We start from the raw sequence: 7,343 nt of genomic DNA on the forward strand, positions 1-7,343 counted from the left end.
CTGCACTCCAGTCTGGGCGACAGAGTGAGACTCCAACTCAAAAAAAAAAAAAAATAAAATAAAAAAAAAAATAAATAAAATATATTAAAAAAATAAATAAGCCTAAGCTTTAAAACATGTCTTCCATTCTAACATATAGAAAAATACGCAATTTTGAAAAAAAGTGAACTAGGCATAGTTGTATTCCAAACCAAGAGAAGCATCACATGAACCAAAAGTGGAATATAAACAATAAGAGAGACTTGAAGTCACAGACCTACTGGGATCTAGGTTCTGAGTCTAGTAGAGGCAGTTTGAGAAAGAAAACTAGAAACCAAAATGATCCTGCAGTAAGCAAGGAATGAGGGCCAACATCTCTAACCAAAACAGGTGCCCTGCATTTAAAAGAAGGCTGAACAAAGCTGTGATGTTACTGAGGCTAGGGTCTACAAATAGAATTGTGTAAGTGGTGGTGGACATGGTGGTTGTAAAGCAGTGATTGCCAGGTAGAGAGAACCTAGACTGAGCCACTGACCACTGCAATGACTGAATCTGTGATTTCTCCAATATCCACATGAAAAGAGAGGCTCAAGACTTAATTCTGGACTAGTAATCATTGTCCAGGCCAAAGGCAAAGGTAAAAATCCTATAAAGGAAAGTGTGAATACTGAGAATGAGTAATAAACATACCCCACACCAGACTGATTTATAATTTAAAAATCTAAATGCTCAGAAGAACAGATGCAAACATTCAGGTAATGAATTTGTTCTTGAACAATCAATAGTGCAAACTTAAACTGATTAGAAATTGCACCTGAGATTCTTAAAGAGAAGCAAAGTAGGATAATATACATAAAACAAAGATTATAAAACAATAACAGGGAGATAAGAATAAAAATAAATGGTTATAAATAACCAGTTATACATTTTGGAATTTAAAAATATAGTCATCAAAATTAAACTGAAAATGTAAATAGATGGGATAAACTTTAGATTTGCAAGATCAAAAACAGAATTTGTAAATTGGAACATACCATTGAAGAAGCAACAGAGAGACATGAAGTGAAAATACATACAAGCAATAAAATATAGACATGTAGGGTATTTATATATATAAAATACACACACTGGTGTACGTGTGTGTGTGTTCTTAAAGTAGGAAACAGAAAGAATGGTAGAGAAGAATCATTTGAAGACATAGTGGTTAAAAAATTTCAAAATTTAAAGCTTAAATCCTATGCTATTTTAAGGGAAATTTAAGAAAATCAATGATAAAAACACAGTGGATAGCTCATGCCTGTAATCCCAGTACTCTGCGAGGCCAGGGCAGGAGGACTGCTTGAGCCTAGGAGTTCAAGGCCAATCTAGGCAACCAGGCAAGACCTTGTCTCTACCAAAAAAAAAAAAAAATTATTAACTGGGCATAGTGGTATGTGCCTGTAGTCCCAGCTACTTGGGAGGCTGAGGCAGAAGGCTTGCAGTCTAGGAGGCTGTGGTGAGCAGTGATCATGCCACTGTACTCCAGCCTGAGCAATAGAATGAGGCCCCAAATAAAAAAACAAACAAAATTCCACAGTCTTAAGGACTAGTGAGAAAAGACAAGTTATATATATTAATAGAAGAACAATAATCAGACTAACAGTGAACTTTTCTTTTAAACAATTAATGCCAGAGGTCATTCTTCAAAGAGTTGAAAGGAAAGAAGAAACCTGTCAAATAGAATCTATGCTCAGCTAAACTGTCAGGCAAAAGTGGAGTATCATAAACTATGGACCTCTAGCATTAGAAAGGTATAATTTAGCAAAAGGAAATATAAGCCAAGAAAACAGCAGAGTGATACAAAAATTAAAAAAAAAAGAAAAAAGTCAGTAAATTATTTGGTAACTAGTGAGTGATTATTGACTGACAAAAATCAACTTTTTGTGATAAGAAAAGATTCAAATTCTACACAATATTAAAGAATGGTGGAAGTGGGGACAGGTCGAGATGTAATATATGTGTGATGGGATTTTTGTCTTCTTGAGTAAACCAAGGTACTAAATTATTTTATTATTGTTTTTAAAAGGTATAATTTATTTGCTAATAATGTAAGGGTAGCTACTTGAAGAAATAAAATGAATAAAACATACAGCTTCCAAACAAGTGCAGAAAGAAATGTATGTGAGGTGTTAGTGGTTGGGAAAGGAGGTGGGGTGGAGGACTTAGAGAAAACTAATCAATCCAACACAAAGTAGTAAAAAAGAAAAATGAAGAGGAGACACAGCACACCATATAAAAAATGCAAAATGATAAGGTAGAAATAATTTCATATATACCACAATCACAATAGATTCAAAAGGTTAGTCCTGATGTGGTAGGTTGGATAATGGCCCTCTAAAAATGTTCATGTCTTAAATCTGATATCTATATCTGTGAATATGTTGTCTTACATGTCAAAAGACACTTTTAGATGTGATTGAGGATTTTGAGATGAGATTATCCTGGATTATTGTCTGGGCCCACTTATAAAGACAAAGGTCTTTATAAGTGGGAAACAGAAGAATCAAAGTCATAGAGAAAAGATGTAAGGATGGAAGTAGAGGTCAGTTAGCAGAGAATGCTGCTGGTTTTGAAGACAGACGAAGGAGCTATGAGCCAAGGAACGCAGGTAGCCTTGCAGAAGCTGGACAAGGCAAGAAAACAGATTTTCCCCCAGAGTCTTAAAAAGCCATGCAGCCTTAAAGACATTTTTAGACTACTGATCTCCAGAATTATAAGATAACAAATTTACTGTAGAAGCAATAAGAGACTAATATGCTTGCCAATGAAAAGGCAGTCTTTCATTTGGTTTTTAAAAATCTAGCCATATGCTATTTAAAATAGATTTATTAAGCAAGCCCACTAATAGCTAAGTAAGAAACGTAAACTATATTTAAAGTCCTAGTAAAAACGAGGCAGTAGCTACTTCTCCTGGACTAAGAAGGCCTGATATTAAACATCACATCTGATGGGCATGGTGGCTCATGCTTGTAATCCCAGCAATTTGGGAGGTGGAGACGAGAGAATTTTGCCTGAGTCTAGGGGTTCAAGAGCAGTCTGGGCAACTTGGCAAGATTTGGTCTCTACAACGAAACAAACAAACAAACAAATAAATAAATAAAAATAAAGATAAAATAAAATGCTGGGCTTGGTGGCTCAGCCTGTAATCCCAGCACTTTGGGAGCCAGAGGCGAGTGGAATGCCTGAGCCCACAGGTTTGAGACCAGCCCAGGCAAGTTGGCAAGACCTCATCTCTACCATAAATAAAAAATTAGCTGGTTGTGGTAGCGCTCACCTGTGGTTCTGGCTATTTGCAAGGCTGAGGCAGAATGCTCGCCAGAGCCCAGCAGGTCGACACTGGGATGGCCGTAAGCTTGCCACCGCACTCCAGCCTAGGTGATAGAGTGCGATTCCAACTCTAAATAAATAAATAGATAGATAGATAGATAGATAGATAGATAGATAGATAGATAGATAGGTAGATAAATAAGCCAGGTGTGGTGGGGCACACCGGTGGTTCCAGATACTTGGAAGGCTGAGGCGGAAGGATTGCCTAAGCCCAGCAGTGGCTGTCAGTGTGCCACTGCACTCCAACCTGGGCAACAGAATGAGACTTCTACTAAAAAATAAATAGATTTATCTAAACAAATCACACAAAAAATTGAAAATAAGGCATACAAAAGTATATCAGGCAAACATGAGTTAAAAGAAAGCTTATGTAGCAATATTACTATGAAGCAAAATAGAATTTGTCAGAAAGCATAAATAGGAATTAAAACTAACATATTATGAAAAAGAAATAATTACTAAGAAGTAATAAAAGTCACATTTATATGCACCTATCAACATAACCTCGAAATACATAGACTAAAAATTGGCATAATTACAAGGAGAAGTGGAAAGTGTGACATTTTGATAAAATTCTATCAAAAACTTTTACATCAGACAAATAATTAGTAAAGCTGTAGGATATTTGGACAATACAATTAATAAGCTTGATTCAATACAAGCTTGTGCTCAATAAGAGATTCTATATTCTTTTTAAGGTCAGGCAGAATACTTATAAAAGCTAATAATATATACTCTGTCCCCTAAAAAACCAAAATTCAGAGTATGTGCCATATATACCATGTGCTCCATGGCTATATAAAAGGATAATTTAAAGAATTAAAAATATATACCCATATATAAGTCTATTAAAGAGAAAATCTCCATAGACAGTCTCAAGTACTTATAATAATAACAAAGAAAATACTGCAAGTAAAAATGTATTTGTTGCATCTAATATGTCACATAAAGATAATATTTATAGACTTTAAAAGCATTATTAAACCATGATTGAAAATATATGTTAGTTCAAATTAAGGCGCTTAAAAAAGAATAAAAATTATATTTCTGGATTCTCTATTCTGTTCTATTGGTCTATGTGTCTGCTCTTGTACCAGTACCATGCTGTTTTGGTTACTATAGCCTTGTACTATAATTTGAAGTTGGGTAATGTGATGTCCTAGCTTTGTTGTTTTTGCTTAGGATTGCTTTGACTGTTCTATTCTGGCTCTTTTTTGGTTCCACATGAATTTTAGGATTGTTTTTCTAATTCCGTGAAAAATGACTTTGGTAGTTTGATAAGGATTGCATTGAATCTGTAGACTACTTTAGGTAATATGGTCATTTAAACAATGCCGATTCTTCCAATCCACAAGCATGGGATGTTTTTCCATTGTTTTGTGCCCTCTACAATTTCTTACATCAGTGTGTTGTAGTTCTACTTGTAGAGATTGTTCACCTCCTCAGTTAAATGTATTCCTACGTATTTGTTTTTTGGTAGGTATTGCAAATGCTTGGTCACTATTGGTGTATAGTAGTGTTATTGATTTGCGTGTGTTGATTTTGTGTCCTGAGACTTTACTGAATTCATTATTCAAATTCAGGAGTCTTTTGGAGGAGCCTTTAGGATTCCCTAGGTATAAGATCATATCATCAGCACACAGGATAGTTTGATTTCTTCTTTTTCAATTTGGATACCTTGTATTTCTTTCTCTTGCCTGATTGCTCTGTCTGGGACTGCCAGTACTATGTTGACTAGGAATGGTAAAAGTAGGCATCCTTGTCTTGTACCAGTTCTGAAGGGGAATGTTTTCAATTTTTCCCTCTTCGGGATAATACTGGTTGTGGGTTTGTCATATGTGGTTTTTATTTTTTAATTTTTATTATTTTATTTTTAAAGTATAATTTATTTTTAAAATAGACTGCAAAACTAACCTTTGTATTATTCCACCATCATATAAACTACAGGTATTTGTTTAAATGTTGAAAAGCAATCTTTAGTAGCATGCTTTTGATGTGAATTAAAATTCACATTTAATTAAAAAAGTTATTCTACTGAATACTATTTATTTGTTTATTTTAACTTTTTTATTTTAAAGATGTGGGGTACAATTCAGGGTTAGGTATACAAATGTTCTTTATGCAGGTGCCCTTGTTGACGAGGTGTGCCCCTCCTCCCCTGGCAGCTTCTCTCAACTACCAATCCCATCCCCTCTCCCCTGGCAGTTTCCCACCACTGCCAATCCTTTTCTTATAGTACTATGATAATTGGGTCCACTTACAAGTGAGAACATATGGTACTCTGTTCTTTGTTTCGGTGATAGATCACTGAGTATGATAGACTCTAAATCCATCCTAGTTGTTGCAAAATCCTTCTTTATAGCTGTATAATATTCTATTGTGTATATGCACCATATTTTTTTATGGGCAACAGTACAGCTTTATGGGCAACATGGTTGGTTCCATGTTTTTGCTATTGTGAATAGAGCTGCAACAAGCATGCATGTTTTTTGCAGAATGATTTGAGTTCCTCTGGCTATATTCCCAATAGGGGGATTGCTGGGCCAAATCGAAGGTCAATTTCTAGTTCTTTCAGAAATCGTAAAACTGTTTTCCAAAGAGATAGCACTAGTTTGCATTCCCATCAGCAGTGTAGAAGTGTTCCTTTTTCTCTGTGTCCTTGCCAGCATCTGTTGTTGTTTGTTTTATTGATGATAGCCATTCTTACTGGGGTTAGGTGGTATCTCAGTATGGTTTTGATTTGCATTTTCTGATGATGAGTGAGGCTGAGCACTTTTTCATGTGTCTGTTGGCTGTCCATATATCTTCTTTTGAGAAGTGTCTATTCATGTCTTTTGTCCACTTTTTAAAGGGGTTGGGTTTTTGGGTTTTGTTTTTTTTTGACATGTTTGAGTTCCTTGTGGATCCTAGATGTTAGGCCTTTGTCAGATATACAGGTGGCAAATATTTTTTCTCATTCTGTGGGCTGTCTCCCTGCTCTCTTCATGGTTTCTTTTGCTTTGTAGAAGCTTGTCAGTTTGATGAGGTCCTGTTTTTCTATCTTATCTCTTATGGCACGGGCACTTGGGGTTTACAACGAGAACTACAAAACACTACTCAAAGAAATCCAAGAAGACACAAACAAACGGAAAAATATTCCATACTCATGGATAGGAAGAATCAACATTGTTAAGATGTTCATCCTACCAAAGGCAATCTACAGATTCAATGCAGTATCCAGTAAATTACTAACATCATTCTTCTCAGACCTGGAATTGATAATACAGACATTCATATGGAAACATAAACAACCACGGATAGCCAAAACAATCCTCAGCAAAAGAAACAAAGCAGGAGGGATCACACTTCCAGACTTCAGACTTTACTATAGGGTTACAATAATCAAAATAGCCTAGATGGGTACAAGAACAGGTATACAGACCAATTGAACAGGATAGAGATTCCAAAAGCAAGGCCTCAATTTCTCAACCAACTCATCTTTGACAAAGCCTCCAACAACAACTGGGGAGAGGAGAACCTATTCAGTAAATAGTGCTAGGAAAACTGGCTGATCACATGCAGAAGATTGAAGCAGGGCCCCTACCTATCACTATATACAAAAATTAACTCAAAGAACTAAAAGTAAAACCTATAAGAATCTTGGAAAATGCAAGAGACACTCTTACGGAAATTGGATCTTGTAATCAATTCCTGGTTTTTATTATTTTGAGAAATTTTCCTTCTATACCTAATTTGCTGAGGTTTTTTGTTTTTTGCTTGTTTGTTTTTATCATGAAAGGATGCTGGATCAAATGCTTCAGGTGACCTACAGAATGTGAGAAGATATTTGCAAACTAAATATCTGACAAAGGACTAATATTCAGATTCTACAAAAAACTCAAAGAGGAAGGGGCAAGATGGCGACCGGGCAACCCGGTGTCTGAAGCCCTCTACAAGGGAGGTCTGCAGTGGGTCTCTGACTCTCGCCCCGGGAGGCTGGGGACCCCAGCATTGCAGCC

At 35.9% G+C, this 7,343-nt stretch overlaps 1 protein-coding gene across 1 annotated transcript in view; it reads right to left on the minus strand.

The window, feature by feature from the left end:
- The window catches only part of LOC103265684 (hydrocephalus-inducing protein homolog), a gene marked incomplete at its 3' end in the record, with an annotated part of 243,165 nt that overhangs the window by 234,820 nt on the left and 1,002 nt on the right, over positions 1-7,343 (minus strand). The gene's annotated exons all lie outside the window — the stretch shown is intronic.

This window comes from Carlito syrichta, unplaced genomic scaffold (genome assembly GCF_000164805.1).
Source record: "Carlito syrichta isolate Samal-C Ts95f unplaced genomic scaffold, Tarsius_syrichta-2.0.1 Scaffold306751, whole genome shotgun sequence".
NCBI classification, from domain to species: Eukaryota; Metazoa; Chordata; class Mammalia; order Primates; family Tarsiidae; genus Carlito; species Carlito syrichta.